This window comes from Rhyacophila brunnea, unplaced genomic scaffold (genome assembly GCF_057557595.1).
Source record: "Rhyacophila brunnea isolate RB1 unplaced genomic scaffold, BYU_Rbru_1.0 scaffold_2, whole genome shotgun sequence".
NCBI lineage: Eukaryota > Metazoa > Arthropoda > Insecta > Trichoptera > Rhyacophilidae > Rhyacophila > Rhyacophila brunnea.
Window position 1 is genome coordinate 12417501 of NW_028232859.1, and position 20486 is coordinate 12437986.

The window sequence follows — 20486 nt, forward strand, 5'->3', positions numbered from 1 at the left end:
TCTGAAAAAGGTTCATAAGAAAAAATATACACTGAATACTTAACAGGTATATTTTTAAGGCCATTAAAATGAATATCCTCGTCTACTTAGATATTGTAAATAGTATTTTGCAAGAAATAGACAAGTCGACAGCTGTATAAAAAAACTAGTACTGCAAGCAAAAGATGTGTGTTTTTTTGTAATTTCTCCACAATCTAGAATTTTCTTAATCAAGAATATTTGTTTTCTCGAGAATTCGAAGTTGGTATTTTACGATATGGCGATTTTTAAAGCTTTTCAGTAAAATTCCATTTAAGTATAATTAGTAGTCTTTGTTTTATTTAGACTTGGCAAAAAAAATCAACGACAAATTAATTCATTCCATTCAGAATAAAAGTCATAGGGTTTCTTTTTTGCTTTTCTTATGCCAAAACTAAGCCGAGATTAGTATGTTCTTGATTTCTAGGGAACCTCATTGATAATTTTTCGAGAAATGAGAGTTCTCAAAATTTTTGAAAATTAATTTCTCGATGTTCAATCGTTTTTTAGATTACAACTTCTATTTCTAAATAAAAGTGAATAAATTAAATTTTAAAATGCTACATTCTTATGGGATTTTCTATTGAATAAAAACTAATTAAATGTCTTTAAAATCCATGAAACTTACAGTTCACATACGTTTTCTAGACTTGTAAACGTGAATTACGAAGCAGGTCACATCTGATTGATACGAGCAATAGTTGAAGACCGTCATAAAAGAAAAACGTTTCGTTTAGTTTCGTATTGGACAAAAATAGCCGGCTTTGTATTTGGCGTAATCTAAATATCATATATGAATTATATTTAAAATATAGATATCTCACTGTAAACAATAATAATTAATAACGTTGATTTGCGATAATAATAATAATTGTTGGTCCATTATCAATTTACACGTAATTAAATTGATTTGTTGATTGTGCTATTATTAGGTAATGTGAAATAAACACGTAGACAGAAATAGACGTTTTGCATAATAAATATATTATAAGTACTAATTGAATTTAATTTTAATTAAATAACTGAATTTCAGTACAAACTGAACATACCTACATAACTTTATACTTATTATACTTAAATATGGGTCTATTATCTGGAATCCTTAAAAAGTTTACTTCAAGCTTATTTTAGACCACGTCCAAAAGATTTTTTTTCGATGTCTTTATTTTAAGACATACCTACCTAATATTATAATTATTTTCCTTTCGATAATTTGTCAAAAAAATATTTTTGAACAAAACATGCCCGCTTTTCACTCTCATGACTTTCGTTAGTCACTTCTGCCCTTGATACAATATGTTTGCTTGTTATCGTGAGGCATGGTTTCCAATTCTGGCGTCCTAAAGAATTAGAACTTATATGAACATATCAATATTATCGCAGTCATTACATATTCTGGGTCAGAACCGATTCCTTGTGTCAGATTTATCAGGTAACATTACCAAGATTAGCCAATGCGTTTCCTAAAGCATAGACATTTACAGTGATTTACTGTGTATTTTGTTTTTTAAATTAATTTTATTTTATATGAGAATATTTGATTTAAATTAGACAAGTATACATTTTTATACAACTTGTTTGATTAGAATGAGCTTTTTTTTTAATTTGAATCTCATGTTATGAACATCCTGAATCTGATTTGCTATATCCACAATGTTAAATAAATGGTAACCGGGCAAAACAGAACAACCAGGGGGAAAATGAAACATTCTTTTTGTGGAATCTATTTAGGGAAGGTTAGGTCATTATTTCGTTGTACCTAGTCACCCAATCATTTCGAACATATTATATTGATTAAGATGAGATATCCTAAGCTTGCCGGCAACACCGAGTTAAGTCCTGTTTATTTGAGACTTTCTAGCGATTAGGAATGCGGAAATTAGGTATATATTTTGATTTATTATGACGTATTGAAAATCTGTGCTGTTAAAAATCTATCAATATAATAGACAATTTCAATATTTAATTTATATTTTTCCTGAAATGTCTTAGTTATATCTATCGTTGTTCTGTTTCGTCACTGTTCTGTTTTGTCATGTTCTGTTTTGTCATGATCTGTTTTGTCACTGTTCTGTTTTGTCACTGTTCTGTTTTGTCATGGAACCGAAGTTTTTTATGTTTTAGCTGACTCGTCTTATAACTACGAATTCTTCCATCGTTTCATGTACACGTCTTTTTTTCCAAATCCACTTCTGCCCTTTTACACGACATCCCGTAGTGAGTGTCCGTAGTGATTCAATCGGTGAATATATTTTCTTTATATAATAACTTGTTTATATTATGATTTGTAAGTGTAGCAATCATATTATGTCAGCATTGCAGGTGTGAGACACTTCGGTGATGACACACAAAGTTGCGGTGGACAGTTGTCAGCAGATTTCTCAGTCATATCCTAGATAAATAATGCCTATTATGATTTATGAAATTGCTACTTAGATAGACAATGATTCTTATAACGGATTGAATATTCAGTTGTATTATAGCAAAGAACGATGCTGGAAACTGTCTCTACTTACTAGTCACTTGTCACTCGACACTTTTTCGCCGCCACTCACTCTCCGTCTTAAGAGCATACATAAGTGAAACGGAAAATAATTTTCAAACAATAGGTGGGACAAAATTTCGTATTCGTCCCACCAATCATCAAGCGGCATTCGAGATGAGAGCACGTCGATTTTTTTTTGTGATGGCGTCTTAAGAATATATTCTTATATCCTGGAAAGATGACTAAAGAACGTTATGCCTGTACTCGAAAAAGAAAACATGTCAATGAATATATTATAATTATTACTAATATAACAATAAACATAACACTAAATGGACGCATGTTGAATTTGTATGACAAATTATGTTCCGTTCGGCACGCGTCATTAGTAACTATGCGACGCTCGACATATAATCCGCGCGTCGCATAGTTACGGTCTTTTTAGACCATGCCTCAACTGAGGTATAGCCTTAACAATTAATAGTCGTCACTACCGAATCGCGGCTCGGTCTGAGCATATCTCACCGCGATTACTCTATACTGTTATCTTTACTTCTACAATTGTATCTATATCCAGACAATAAACTCTACATATTTTTACGCTACGATATCCCTACCCTACCCACATCACTTTCCCCTCATCAACCCCAAACAAGTATTTGTGAAACTAAATTCTTAACATTACAAGTTAAATGATTAATCTTATGTTTAATTTAAACATCCCATTTCTATGTGCATAAAATAGCCTGACTGATGAACCAATTAGTATCTTGCAATATCTGCCTGCAGTAATTCATTATCACGTCAAGAATCAACGCATTGAATGGATTAATTTAGTTACTCACTCCTTTCATAAAGTTGCAGTAGGCGATATTGCCTAGATACTAATAGGAAAAGTTACGACAGGAGATAGATAAACTTAAGTTAATTAAAATTAAACTTGGTAATGACACGTTGTTGTATAATTTACGTTACATAATAACCACAATTTTTATTCTGTAGTTTTTTTTTTTATATTTTCCATTTATTACCATGTTTTTGTTAGCTCGTATTCTTGTTTGTCCGGTACAGATTTTTTCTTGTGCAGTACAATTTTTTTTTGTTTTTCCAAGATTTTCAACTAACTTTCCGACTAGCTAGACATTTGAAACTTTTAGAATATATCAGAACACGACGACAATGCATTCTTTTAATACTTTGGCCATCTTTAAGCAGAATTGAATTCATTTTCAGTATTCTGTATTCTATAATATTTATTCTGTATTTCTATCAAGTACAAAAAAAAGTTTTTATTAATACATAGAATTGTCAAGTTTATATGATTCAACAGAAAATTTGAAAACGCGGTAAGTATATAAAAAGTTCTTTTTATCTTGTAATATTATTCTACATAATAGTAATATTATACTATTAATACACTAGGTGACTGGCGCATGAATGTAAAAACTTTTACAAGAGGTAATTCGCTAAAAAATGTATAAATAAGGAGTTCTCTTTAAACCCTTACACACGTATACTCAATTTGTATAATAATTATCAACAACGAAAAATTTCGCCTCTCACGTATTTTTCCACTAGCATTACTGGAAAAAATAAAGTGATACATTACATATATTTATGAATTCATGATAAATGATTATTTAAAAAATATTGAGTTTCAAATGAAATCCAATTTTGAGATAACAATCAATTGATTAGTAGACGTATTTCGGTGTTGTTTTTTTTGCGTATATTCTTGAAAAAAATATATAACATTAAAAAACCATATTGAAAAATGATACTCTATCAATTAGCCAACTAATTGGGTAGGTATGTTATATTTTAATAAAAGTTTAGTTAAAATAACAATATGTATCCAAAATCAATAGTTAAAGATTCACTACTTGCTCTCTTTTGAATTAAATTTTATATTTGAATATTTTCCCAAATTTTGTCATTTTTTTTCTTACAAGGTGTGATAATATTAATGGTTCGTTCAATCTATTACGACAATATAATTTATGAATTTGCTAGACACTTTCTTCCAACTCGCAACTTACAAATTTACAATAAGATATTCTTTTATATTTTAATAACAGATAACAACCACTATACATATTATTGCAAAATATATTGGTTTCATTGTAGTCAAGTTGGTTCTATGTCTACGTCTTTTCATTTGTCTCATCTCAGGCACTCCTAGTAATGAATTTAGACTGACAATGGTAATAATGGTAGACACAATTAGAGACAATAAAATAACATAAAATTATTTATATAAGATACAACATAATAATATTATGGTTTGGCCAGATTTTGATCCATCTGGACATATGTATTTAATTTAACATAATACAAATAATTCAAGGTTACACAAAAATATGAGTAGATATTTTACTTGTTACGTAGCGTTGTGGTTTTTAAATTACATCGATAATATTATAATGTTTAACTTTAAAAACGGAATGAGTATGTCTTGTTACAGAAAAATATTATATCCGTGTATAGGTTGGTAACTCATCATAATATCAAAGTATACATTACAGATACTAGCAAATACAGGGATCAAGCAGCTCTGGGTAAAAGTTTATATGAAGCAACATCAAATAATGAATAATAACAAGATAATTTTCTGCAGTAAAATATTTTTATTGTTCGGTATATTATGTTAAAATTTGCAATATTAAAAGGGTGACAATATTTGAAATAGCGCTGCAGCCCAATATAGAGCATTGCTCTCCATAATTTCCTCGCCCTTGTCCTGGAACGCCAGTTGAATACGCCGAGAGTCTAAATGTCTCTGCCTACTCTGTTCAGCCACTGGATTCGTTGTCCCCCAAGTCCCAGTGCATTATTGTTTATCCGATCTTGTCACCGTTAAGTGTTTAATTGGTTTAATTGTTTAAATGTCCCACCTAGAAGAGTTCATTCAAAGTAATAAACAATTCATGATTTAACCGTATTTTTCAATTGGTCAAAAAAAACTGAATATCTTGCTCACAAACGCCATCAGTTTCTGATAGTGTATGACAGGGTCCTTTTCGCAGCATTGTACGATAGCGTTGGTCTCAAGAATGTTTTGTACACAAGGTCAAAAGGTGGCATACAACCGTTTTAGGTAATAACATTATCTACTTGTTTAATACATATTAAGACAAACTGTATAAAATATTTAATATATTAAAACTTAATTCAATAATTCAAAGTCCTTAATAACAAAGCCATACTCCTAAATCGATAGTATATATTACGAGTATATATATCAATATATAAAAATGATAAAATAATTGTAAAATCATGCAGTTATCACTAAAATAAATTTCCCCGTATAACTAATCAAAGTAACATTTGCTACCAGAACATAAAATTAATTGTTAAATATTTTAAAATTATGTTTGAAAAATATATAATTTTCCAATATTAAATATTATCTGTCGGAAGCTTAGAAAGACATTCTGGTGGTGGATTGATGACAGCTGTCGATATAAACAAATTATTGGAATGGTCGCACAAGCCAACTTTTCTGTGACTCTCTTCCTGGTACAAATTAAGAATTTAATCATAGAATTCATTCATTCTTAGGAAATAATAACATTTATCTATAATTACACAATATATTAATATTTATATCAACTTCTTATAGTAGATGTATATAATTGAACGTATGTATAGTAACGATCATGAACATGTAGCCATGAACCTTCCAACTAGGGTTGCCAACTGTCCCGAAAAAGAATTCCCGGTCCAGAAAGTCGGTCAATCTGGAGAATGTCAAAATATAAAATACCGGGTATCGTTGAAGCGTATCACACTATATTTTTACGATACGTAGTTGTACTAACTTACTAACAAGCAAATGCTCGGAATCTAGATTGTAGGAGAATATTAGCTTTAGTAAATGAAAAATAAGCTACTAATACAGATTCTTTTGGGAATTTTTTCATATAAATGCCAAAAAATAAAGCTTTTGACCTTGAATATGGAAAATTCATTCTAGATTCTTTTTGAAAGAAAGTACATTTGGACTGGAAAAAATAACGATGTAGGTTTCAATGAAACCGGTCTCGAGTCTGATTCTGAAAGTTTCTTTTTATTTTCCAAGAAATTTCAGAAATAACATCGCTATTTTGATTATTACTGTACCTGAAATCTCTTTAGGAAATAGTTGGCAACCCTACTCCCAACACGATAATATTTATATTTTTTATGTTGCTACGTTAGGCGAATTTCGTTAACGAAACTGCATTTTAGATAAGTAGCATAAGATAACATTCACAAACAGAACCGTTTTAAAATCTTTGCGGGCCCTAAGCACTTTGTGTAAAATAATTTTTAACATTTTATATGCTAATTCTACCTTTTACGGATATAATTTTATTAATCTGAAAAATACTGGAAAATATGAATGCACCGTGAATGTCTCTAAGCTCCTGCTGACACAAAATTTTGGCTACACGATATTTAAAACAATACAAGAAAACCTTATAAATAATTTCAAATACTTAATCAATTCTATTTTTCTGCAGTGGCTACGCATTCAGATGAATTAAGTAGGTAAAATTAAAAAGACAACAAAAACACAAAATCATAGAGGAATAAATATCAATTCGGTTATGGCAGCTACTCCTATTTGGTGAAAAAATTGTTAATAAAATTGCATTTATACTATTGATTATGGGTAGGTACTCAAATTCCAGTTGAATTTTTAAATTCTAATTGATTTTGAAGCCTAATTGATTTATTACTGTCTTCCTTCCCAGTGAACTACATACTAATGACGGACGGGTGAGATGTTAACATATTATCAATGGGTTAGCACACAAATATATTATTATATATCCAGTTTTTACCAAAATTTAATTATTATACCTACACAAAACGCGAGTCTTCGCCATTTCTTTATATCGTAAAAATATTGTACATCCAAATAATTAACTTATTAGAGAAGATAATTATTGTTCCATTCAAACACATGTATGTAAAATATGTTATTTTCAATTTTCAAACGATTAAAATTTTTTGAATTTGATTTTATATATAATTTCATACTATCCTATCGATACAACCATGAGAATATTACTCACTTTTTTATTATGTATACCCAGTATACCAAGGCGCGCTGAGATCCGATCCAAATACTTTCTCGCTCACACGCTTGGACATTATACACAGCACCGCACCACCCAGATGATCCCCACCATAGAGCACAGCAACATTTATTACACACGAGGCAGAGACACGTCATATTCAGCTACATAAAGGATTGCTTGATCTTCCTTTCTCATGAGTTCAGCTCAGTTCAGCTAGTTCAGCTCAGCCCTACTTCAGTACATTAGCCTTGCTTGACCTCTGAAAATGGATACGGTGTGTTCTGTCACCAGATTATACTATACTCGCGTTATATTAATTGTCATTGTAAACTGTAATAAATAAATTAAAAAAAAAAAATGATCACAACTCATGGATTCTAAATATATAAATAAGGGACCGACGCATAAATCAATCTCGTACCCTATTGTATGTAATAATTTTTCGAGATTTCTAAGGTTCGAACACAACTATCGGAATTATAAACAACCAAATCTATTTCTTTGATTGATAATCAATTGGTAATAATAAGTTCATACAAAATCACGATCATGCTAAAAAAAATAGAAAACGTTTTCGATTAAAATACTCAGACATGTTTTTGCAAACCATCCAAATTTGAAACTCAGCGATAATATTGGATTGTTTCCAACATTTGAATGTAGACAGATTCACGATTAGCGTGTAAATGTGTCACGCATAGCTTTCCATACAAACAGAATAGATGGTTTTAAATAGACTTGACTTATTCGATCATGTAGTTCAAGATAATTCCAATCAAATACTCTTAGCTACCAACGGTTTAGCGGTCAACGGAATCTGAATTTGGCGAACGGAATCCGACGAACTACTGTGGACAACCGCTCGAGAAGAAATTCAATATTAGCATTATTATGTATTTAAAACGGGGGCGTATCCCGCTACAAAATATCTGGAATACCTACATAGAATATTCAATTACTTACATAAAATTTAATTAATTAAAAAAATTATGTTTAATATTTACGCAATGTAAAAGGGCAAGTAAAAAAAAGAAGGGCAAGTAAATTATATTTTAATATATTATAATAATACCTTAATTAAAATCATCGGTTTCTGGGTTCATTGACATTATCATTAATAGAGCTTGTGATTTCTTGAATTAAAGAATTTTTTTACTGAAAATTCAAGATTTCGGTTGTCAATTGAAATATACCAAGGCCTTAACAAAAACGACGCATAAGTGCGAGTGAGAAAGTATTCGATACCCTTATAATCTCTGCGACACGTGCTAGAGTAAGATAAAAGGTTTACAGATCTGGGAGATGTTTTGCTACGGTGTAGCCGACAAATCTTCGCTTATTGCATAACTAAGCGTCGATAACCGTGTTGCTAAAATATTGTTATTTCTTGTGTTAAACATAAAGTCAGTGGTAAATATTTTTTGTTAATTAAGTAGAAAAGATGGTTTTGTGTGTTGTATTAAAATATGGTAGCCGTACTGATAACCAAGAAAATGGTATTACGTTTAATAGGTAAGTTGGTACATGTTCGTGATAATTTATTTGTATATTATTATATATTTTATTATCAGTGACCTAGTGTTTCTTTAAAATAACTTAAATTATGGATATCTTTAGCTAATGGTTGCATTTGACCACTTAAAAATACTATATAACATAAAAAAATAGAAAATTATATTTTAATTCTGAGCATCTAGTGCGAGAACTTTGGGCGAGCACTAGCGATATGGTCTATGGTCTCAAACATTTGTAGATGGATGCGTTTGCTCGCCCACAAACCAAACGCACGGCACGCGGCTTCATTTAGCAATGCAACGGGTGGCGTCTAGATGTATCTATAGTCTATGAAATATAATTTATATTTTAGCTAGGTATTCCTAAAATTAATATTAAACAAATAGCACAACAACGGAGAAGTATTTATATAATATCTATATGTTGCCATAACCAGTATTTCTATTTAAACACAATATTATACTTTATTACAAAATTATTATGAAACTAGTACGGTAACACAGTCAATATACCTGCAAAAAATAGAATATAATTTATTAGAACAGTAAGATAACTGTTAAACATGCCCGGGATATGGGACGCTATTTTCAAAAACCGATAAGTCTACAATTTAATATTTTTGGTAAGTGATGTATTTTCACACTAAGCTTAAGTACCTACTTAAACCCACCAAAATTAAACATTTATTGTAGTATTCTTCTTGGTCGTTTCCCTTTTCCCTAAGCGACTAAGACTCTCCATCTCTCGTGCTTCTCTCAAGACAGAGTGAAGGCTACCCGTAGTAAGCTCATTCACTTAACCGCTCTAGTGCACCCATGCTCTTCTCTGATCTGTCTTTCCTGGAAGCTACCGAAAACCATCAGTCTATTCATATTATCTGGTCCGTACCGTATAATATGTTCAAAAAGCTGAAAAATGCGTCTCAGGCATAATTTTTCAGAGCCTCTTCTTTTATCTGGGGTTTCTGGACAATTGACTGGTTCACCCTGTGATCTGTCCAAGAAATTATAGGTAAGGTGTCCTGGAACTCCTATTTCTAGAAGTAACTTCCTCTTACAGTTACATCTTACACTATCAAATGCTTTCTGATCTTCCAAAAAGTTAAGGAAATCACAGGAGATTTTAAGAAAATTAACTGGGTTATATAAGAAGAGGACGGCATAATGCTTATGGAGTTGGATAAAGTAATGGGAAGGTGAAAAAATATAATATTGTGAAGCTATATACAGAGATACAGAAGAGGACGATAAGGAGGTTGATGTACGTATCGATCAACAAGACCCTGATTTTTTTTTAGTAAAGTGATAGAGGCGATAAAGAGACTCACAAGTCACCAGGTGGTGACGGCATATCTACAGAAGCCATAAAAACCTTAATGTTGACGGGAAAAAAATCTGCAGGTTCTCTGTGATTGTAATAAATATAAGTAGAATTAAATTGAACATTCTGACATGCAATTGTGTAATTTAAAAAAATGTTTTAGTCGTTCAGTTGTCGTTCGGCCGATTTTGAAAGTTATAAATAACTACATGTCTAATACTAACCTACCTCCGTATTTTTGTTTGATTTTGACCATAAGTAGACTTATCGGTTTTTGAAAATAGGTTCATCATATTTAAATTTACATAAATCATATAACTATTAAAATTTTCAACTGCCTATATTATGTTACTTCGATAAATCAAATTTCCTGAGATATTTTCTTTTAAATTATTCATATATTTTTACTGTATGGAGAATTTAACGTGGCAGATTTTCTTCTTTACACTAACCGTTTTTGTCAACTCAATGTGAATGGGTTAATATATTCTATACCCGTATCACATCGATATTTCGCTGTCTCATATATTGCGTGAATGTTTTTTCTGTAACATATATGTATGCATATATTCGTAATATAAAGTACACGGAATGGTTTCTATAAGAAGCAAGTGCTCTGAGAAAGTGCCCTTTGACATTTAAAAGAAACTCGTGGTTAAATGTCGAATAATTGGCTTTATTTATAGTATTCGTGTGGTAAACATAGTGCTTTATCAATTTACTAATATAATTATATTTTGGTAATATGGTGTTGTATTAGCACCTAATTTATTAAATTTTTTTTTTTTAAAAATCTACTGTTTCTGTGAGTCTATAATATATTGTTAAGGCCATGCATTAGTTGAGGCACGGTCTAAAAAGATCGTTGCTAGGCGATGCGCGGACTGCGGGTCGCGGGTGCAAATGACACCTGTCAAACGAAATATTATTTTTCATATAAATCCAACATACGTTCATTTTATGTTCTGTTTATTGCACGCGGACCATCCGCTTGCGGTCACCTACAGGACCACTAGACTCAAGTTCAAAAAGGCAATCAGTAAGGCTAAGAAGGTGCACTGGAGAGAGTTCGTCACTGAAATGGGTGGCAATGATCCGTGGGGCCCCCCCTTCCGCGTGATGAAGCTGGGCTTACGGCCCGGAAAAGTCATGTCGGCGGTACGGCGCCCCGACGGATCGTTCACCAATAGCTCTGAAGAGTCCGCCACAGTCCTGTTGGATGCTCTTATCCCGCAGGACAACGAGTCGCTCGACATTGACAACGACCGATTTCAGCAGCTTCGCGTCTATGCGCTGCTCCCCTTAAACACTCCGCGATCCGCAGCCACTACCATGTCCGAGCTAGGGATCCTGTTTGCCAGCCTCCCGATTGGCAAAGCCCCGGGGCTTGACTGCATAGATAACGCGCTAGCGAGAAGGGCGTGGTCTCTTGCCTCACACGAGATCACGCAACTCTACAAAGAGTGCATGAGTAGTGGCATATTCCCCGACTGCTGGAAAAAGGGTCATCTCACGGTGATCCCCAAAGCCGGCAGTCGCCCTCCTTGTGACCCGAAAGCGTATAGACCGATTACGCTCCTTCCCGTCTTCGGGAAGATATTGGAAAGATTGATAAACAGCAGGATTGAGTCCCACCTGTCGGAAAACTGTCCAATCTCGCAAAGACAATTTGGGTTTAGACCCGGAAAGTCCACCGAGGATGCGATTCGCTTTGTGATCGATTCTGTGGAGAGCTCTGGCAAGGACCTCGTTGCCGGGATTTTTCTCGACATAGCGGGCGCGTTTGATACTGCGTGGTGGCCCTTGGTTCTGGCAAAGCTTAGGCTGAAACAGATCCCCGGGGACCTCTTTGCCTTAGTTCAAAGCTACTTCAGCAATAGGGAGATAACCTACGACTCCGGCCCCAGCCTGATTCACAGGAGGACCACCATGGGGTGTCCTCAGGGCTCCGTCCTGGGACCCCTTCTGTGGAACATTCTGTTTGACGACGTTCTGTCCCTGCCACTGCCTCCGGGCTGCACGCTCGTTGCGTACGCCGACGACTTGCTCCTGCTTGTTGAGGCGACCAGCCGACCGGCACTTGAGCGTGCAGCCACGGACGCCTTGGGCAGAATCCTTAATTGGGGGTTGCTGAACAAGCTGACCTTTGCCCCGAGCAAAACGGAAGCTGTCCTCCTCAGGGGTAGTTCTCGGGTCAACATAACTCGACGGCCGCCCACGGTTCGTTTTGGCCAGACCTCAGTGCGTTTCTCCGAAAGGGTTACGTATCTGGGAGTAATTCTTGATGACAAGCTGTCTTTCGTTCACCACGCCAAGACGGCCGTCTCTAAGGCCAATTCGGCCTATCAGAGAATGGCCCGAATGGCGGGCAGCAATTGGGGACTTAAGCCTAGAGCCCTTAAGGTTGCATACGGCGCAATTTTCATGGGAATTGCCGGTTACGCCTCCAGCATTTGGCATTCTCGAGTAAACTCCTTAACTCTCGTGAGACGCGCACTATTAAGCGGGCAGCGACTTGCGCTGATCTCGCTTACCAAAGCCTACCGCACAACTTCTACTGACGCGCTTGCCGTACTCGCGGGGGTGCTACCCCTCGATCTGCACGTCCAAGTCAGAGGATCGATCACCCTCCTCTTGAGGGGGATCAGCACAATACTCGCCGGTGTCCATCTGACACCACCGCAGAGATCCGAGGACGTTCCTTACAGGAAGACTGTAAGTGACATTGTGTACAAGACCGCATTTGCGGCATGGCAGGCGAGGTGGACCGCCTCCCCCAAGGGGCGGCACACTTACCGTTTTTTTCCAGACGTATTCTGCAGGCACCAAACTAGAAGACTCCAACCTTCGCACTGGATTAGCCAGTTCCTCACCGGCCATGGCAACTTCGCCGCCAGACTCCACGAGTTTGGCTTGATAATAGATGGGCCGGGTTGTACCTGCGGGCATGACCACCAAGATGTTGAACACATCCTCTGGGATTGCCCGCTTATGGAATTCGAACGAGCGGAGCTGTTTGCCAGGGTCCGTCCTCACACGGGCCCAATTGGTCATGGAGATCTGGTAGCAACCGAGGCCAACTTTGCGGCATTTGAGAAATTTGCAGCGTCGTATGGGGAGCGGGATAGTCCCGACTCTTCTGTAGACTCATCCATTTCAATTCGTGACACTCAGTATGCGGGTACACAAAGCGCTTAACGTCAGCGGACAGCAGAGCCAGTCCAAAACCAAACATTTTCTTTCTTAACTTTCTTCTTTCAGCACTACGGTGCATGGTTGCAGCATCAGTCCCGTGCGGCTCCGTCTCGGGACGGAATGAGCACTTAAAATCACTTCTTTCAGACACGTTTAAAGAGTCATAGAAAGCGGCCGTGCATATCCACGGTTGTGCATATATGACGGGTGGTGGTGGGCACTTTAACGAATGTTCTATTAGTAACAATAATAACATATTCATTGACATGTTTTCTTTTTAAAGTAAATGGGTAACGTTTTTAGTCATCTTTACACGATTTTAGAATTAATTGACCCGTCGCCATCACGCAGCAAAGTGACGTGCTTCTCGCTCGAGATTCTCTCAGTGAATGGCAGCGAGTCCAAAATTTCGTCGCGCCTACAGTTGGAAATTATTTGGCGTTTCACTGATGCGTCACCTTAATTATTGTATAGTATCGAGTATGGAATGTCAACAGCTGTTTCGGCCAAATAATCTATTATACATAGAAAAATATTAAGAGTTATTAAAAACCATTACAGAACTGAATCAGCTATTTCCATAGAATACTGAAGGGTCTACATGTAAGGTAGACTATATTATTATTACGAGTATAATATACGCATATCTTAAAGTCAAGATAAGATTTAGCTTAACTGCTGACTGCGCCATTGAAGAATTGAGAATCCCCGGACAAAATATTTGGATGTACAGAAATTCCTGGATGAGATAAAAAGAACACCAAAAATGGATTATTTAACACCAATACTTGCAAGTATTGATACCGTTCTTCAGATACTGATACTTTTCTTTTGATATCAATAACAGTATTTTTGTCTTTTAAAATATACGGTGGCTGCTACTATTTGAATTAAAATCGAATGCGACATTCATACTGAGGTTTTTTCAAATATATTGGAAGCGCAAATAAGCAATGCAGTATCGAACAATCAGTACATTTTAAGTTACACGCGTTTTGTCTAAATATTAAATCACGAAAGTAAGTACACATAGTTACAGTCGCGCCAACTTTATGTGTGCGAGGCGGCTTATTCTATTTTATTAATATTATAAATATCACATTGCGAACATCGTAAATTAATAATTTGTAATGCCCATACTACTTAAAAAAAAAGTAAAGAATATTTTAATAAAATTATTTTAATTTAAATTTAATTTTTAAATTTTAATGAAATATACATTTTCTTAATAGGTAAGTACGTGTTCATAGTTATAAAAAAATATTTAAAATAATATTAGGAATATAAATTAATTGTTAAAAATATTTTTGAACTAGATTCATTACATACATTACATTATATTATATTTTTGTATAATATGTATGTATATTATTATAATGTCTATAGAGGTGTCTCACACACAATACGCAAAATACGACATCATGGTTATGAGCATGCACATACATACATATCTGAAAAATTGTAGATGTTATGTGAGAATGTGTGCGTTTAATAATTTGGTTCTTTTGGCACGTGAGAAAGGAGCCGACGCTAGAACAGATTTTATATGTTTTCCCTCCAAAATAAACAAACGAACGCGAAAATGGGCAGTTGGTGTGATTCTCATATTGCTCTGCATGGATTTTTTCTAAAGTTTTTTCAACTTTCCGGCAGACGACCGCATTTTTATAAAGTCTCTTTCTTCGTAAATTGAATCCATTTTTATAGATGCTTATCATAAAAAGTGATAAAGTAAGAATTGAAGAAAACTAAGTCCTTTAATATTTTAATAATAATTCCTATTCGCCTAAAATTTATGAAAAGTACAATAATTTCTGACAATATTTAGCTAAATAAAATTTGAAGATGATTATTTTATGTGGAGTAATAGCCTAATGTTTATTAATTTAGAAACTATACATAGTGATATAGTCATACATTTGCCTATTGCTAGTGCCTGCACTGTAGCTTCAAAAGGCTGAAACAAGTTACCTGATCTCAAAGAATCGTCGGCTTAACAAAACATGCCACCCAGCTCCTTAATAACCCGTTAAGATTTTTTATTCCAGATGAAGTCCTACGACTAGGGTCCACCGACTGAGCTGGTACATCATCAGACCTCGAGGGTATGTCAATAGGTACTACTGAAACGATATATACTAAGAAACATGTAAAATGGTAGGTTTTTACCTAAAATGATTATTAACAATTTTTTTATTATGCTCCATCCATGCTTTGACACAAAAAAGTCTCTAAATCATGTTATGATGTAATTGCAATTTTGAAAATTTTACATGCCCTCTAAATTCAGGTATAATGCTAATTTCTTTGTGCTAATGTGTGTGTTCTATATCGGATGACCTTGATTATTTTTTTCTGGTATAGGTATGTACATATTTTTTTATAAATAGACACATAATCCGTTGTTAGCTCTAAATACCTAAATTATCAACTTACCAACTTTTGGCAGCAACCCCACGATATTAAGACGGTACTTCAGTGAAACGGCAAATAATTTTCAACTATAGGTGCGACGAATTTTGGGACTCGCTGGCAATCGGAGAGCGAACGTCGAGCTGTGCACACGTCAATTTGTTTCGTGAGGGGGTATTAATTCTTAAATCGTGTTAAGATGATTAAAAAACGTTACCCATTTACTTGTTACTAATAGAACAATAAACAGAACATTAAATAAGTTGGATTTATATGACAAATTATATCTCGTTTGGCACGCGTCATTTGCACAATCCGCGCATCGCCTAACCACGATATTTTAGACCATGCCTCAACTGAGGTATAGCCTTAAATAATATCAGGGAATTATTATTTCTACCATATTTGTAATTTAAATTAAGGTGATAAATGTCCAGATTACCCCATATTAGGACGTCCTTGCATCTTGCATGCCCCTCAGAATATTTGGTAATCTGCAAAGTTGATACCTACGTAGACCGGTAGCTTAATGAGAATTTAAGAGCCGATCGTCTGTCCATCACGCGTAAGGCATATATACGAATTGCATTTGATTCAAGATATTTCCCAAAAATTTTGGGCTACATGATATGTTTGGTTTTTATGAAAAATACTGCTATAAAATAATTTCTCATACAATTGAAGTCAATTCCGAAAATCTTCATATTTAATAGGTAAGAACACGTCATCGTGGTAATTTAAAAAATTGTCACAGGTCTGCCAGTTAATTCAAATAACATACTAAATGATATCTCTATCTTAATCGATATAATAATATTATGTTCTGTAGTCTGTACTACGTGGAAAAAATATTAAACAAACTTTAATTTATTCAGCCGCAGAATTCACACATATGATTTATGGAATCTAATACTTCGATACAGCTATAATCATGCGATCAATAACCTCCAGTATCAAACAAAATATTAAATTTCCCTTAATATATTTTTAATAAAATTTTGACAATCATAAAAATAAAATAAAACAACGAATGTGCATAATAGAATATAATACATACAAATATTACAAACAAATAATTAACAATACAGATTTTTTAACCCTGTAAGGCATAAAGCCCACCAAAGCGGCGCTCGGTGCGCTCTCTACGAAGTAGGCCCCCTCCCACCCGCGCATTACCCTTCACCTATGTAATAAGGGGCTCAAGAAGCACAAAATAATTATTATTATCAGCGTCTCTCATAACAAAGCAATAAAAATATTATTAAATTTCTCGGGGCTTGTAATTAATATTCACGATGACATCATTCTACCAGCGAAATATCGGACAAGCAATAACTAAACAATGACTTCACTGTTATTAAATAATGCCTTCTCGCCCGTCTATCGACGACGCTTCCAGGAGCGTGATTTTGCTTGCCGTGTTCAATGAATGAACTACGTTGTATTTTCGTTAATTCGTATCGCTGAGAAGCCAAAAAACGATGAATCATGGGGCAGGCGGGCACAATGCGTCGTCAAATCCAGTGTGCGCTGGCGTATTTGATTACGTTGTATTTTCGATGATTTACGCGCCACTTGCCCCACTCGCTGCGTTAAGTGGGTTGTACGCCTAAGAGCTAAAATGTGGGCTAAAGGCAACTTTGCAATCGACATTTACATACACAATATAGAACAGTGAGGTTTATTTTCCAAAGTAATTTTTCAATTAACCTGTGTTTCCGTTTCAAAATAATCCAATGATTTTATCGATACAGTTAATTAAACATTGGACCTAAATAAACGCGGTACTAAAACAAAAATCGTTACGCAAACCTACGCTGAAAAAGTTAAAACTATCAATTAACTGATTCTGATGATAGTGACTTTGTAGATACATTAAAAAGATAGGTACTGCCATTTTAACGTATTCGATTGTAAACAATGAAACAAAAAAATCCACCCAATTGAAAGTAGCGAACAAACTGTAATAAAACAGTGAAACGTGATTTGCGAAAGGTGAGCGTCACTGCAATACTAAAATTAAAAAAATATATATATAATGAATCATCATTAAAAATTCAAAATTTTGCCTCTTATTTTTATTATGTCTTCTTTCTTTTTCTTCGGCCATATCAGCCCCTTAGTTGGAGCATATGGACACCACGCGGCTTCTCCAAGAATCCCTGTCACTCGCCAGTCTTCTTGGGTCGTTTCAAGTCATACAAGCATCCCGTAATTCCGCCGTATATACCAATATACACAGGACGCCGTAATTTGGTTGGCTTGAAGAACATGCAAGCCAAGCTGAGGTTCTCTTCTGGCATCTGCACTACGTAACCGAGTCAGGTCCAACGTTGCCTCTTCACTGTCAGCGTGATGAAAGGCTACATGGTGCGTTCTCTTATCTCCTCGTTACTCTTGAAGTCATACCACTGCACGCCCAGTATCTGTCGCAAATATCAGGTGTTCCATTGCCCATTTAAGAAGGAAGCTGATACATTACACGACTGGTCCTTTTTTTGCCCCTCCCGTTGTCTATGGATGACCTGTCATTGTCTATAGAGTGCTCATACTGACGCATCTGTCATGTTCACTTCTCGGAGTATTCTTAGTTTCAGATTTCTTTCAGATTATTGTAACGTATCCTTTAGACCTTGGAGTTCATCTGATTTAATGGTTATGTGTTATTAATAATTGGAAGTGACGATTAAAGTAAGTAAACTTCTTCTGTGTATAATAATATCATTATACACTAGGACGTTTGTCAATGTGACAGTCAATTCTAAACGACAATAACTAATGACTTATTTATACACTTCAGACATTATAGAATACCAAACTCTGCTTGCAAGTACGTTATCAATAAATAGTATGGCAGTGGACCACTCGTTGCTTGTGCAAAAACTTATGCTCAGGCTTTATTAATCTAAAGATGGCGGTGGCTGTTTTCAAACCTCAGTATACGATTGCTCTGAGCCTTTGCAAGGTGCCATGTATATTTTAAAAAAATGCCCGTATTGCTGTAGCTTTGTTTTTTGTATTATATAATAATATACCATTCAATTCATTTATGTTAGGTTAATTCTCCGTATTTTCCTTCCCATGTCACTTTATGTTAAATTATGTCAATCAATAAACTCATTCAAAACTCATTTGAGTGCGCGGTGACCTCAATCTTGAGTATCTGGTCCTGAGACATTCCCAAGCGTCAAAAAACTGCTAATGCTTCAGAACCAAATATAGGGCCTTATGGTACACTCGATTAAGACCGAGTGTGATGCGGGGCGGATTAGCTTGGAGGGGTTTATATTTGTGTTTTATAACTATAGTCTTGACTATAATCTGCGCTATGCCTAAGTTCACTTGTCTTACTATCGTGAATTTTGATACCGATTACGTTTGTATCGCCGGACCACTCCGTGACTATTGTACAGCCTTACTACCACACATAAATCTGCAACGACGGAGTTCGTTTGGATCGGAAAAAATATCCGCGTGGGTTCGCGAATCATTCTATAGCAACGCCAAAATCGATGCAATGAGGTCGCTATTAAGTCAGTCGACCGAAAAAACAGCAGGGCACCTGTATTTCAATTACGCTACAAATCAGCGGCTTAATTTTAAAACAGGAATCGCAGAAACAAACAGAATAAAATTCCAATAAATAGCCACTCGTAAATCTACTAACACCTGTTTGTGGTATTGGCAACACTTTCTGTACTATTATTTTATCACATAAAACTTTTACTGCACAGTAATATAAATGGTAATGACTTCAACTAAACTGCAAAAAGGGTGTTTTAAATAAATCTGATCAAAAATAAACATACTTTATGATTAGGTAATCAATTGGATTCCACTGTTGTGACTATGAGTATATTAACCACGAATACCTCAGTCTCTTGTGCTTCGCAAACAACTTCGTTGTATTTTCTAATGAATCAAAGAATCTTCAAAATATGATGCAGAAGCTTGTAAGTGAAAGCTGCGAAGTGTACTTATATTAATATTATTACAGTCTTTGAACGCGTGAGTATTGATCAGCTGGATGTAAATTTAATATATTGCGACAATTGCTATATATTACATTACCTACTCATTAATGTACATATTAGTATGTTTCTGGTATTATAGTGCAATATAATATTTATTTTTAATAAGATAGGCACTAAAACTTAATAATTACCTAGTAATGAGTCTTTATACTGACTGCACAAAGCCTGATCATGATTAATTTAAGCGAATATAAAAAAAACTTTCTGAACTGTGGGTATTTTTACAACGTTTTTATAAGCTCGTATTCTTGTTTTTCCGGTGGTTGCTTGTCCAGTAAAAATCTTGCAATCGATTTTTAACTAACTTCCTGACTAGCTAGACATTTACAACTTTTAGAATATATCAGAACACAATGCCAATGCATGCTTTTAATACTTTTAGCCATCTTTAAGCAGAATTGAATTCATTTTCAGTTAATTCTGTTTTGTATGGAAAGT

At 34.7% G+C, this 20486-nt stretch overlaps 1 long non-coding RNA gene across 1 annotated transcript in view; it reads right to left on the bottom strand.

The window, feature by feature from the left end:
* The window catches only part of LOC147071869 (uncharacterized), a 503478-nt gene that overhangs the window by 351236 nt on the left and 131756 nt on the right, over positions 1 to 20486 (bottom strand). The window lies entirely within an intron of this gene.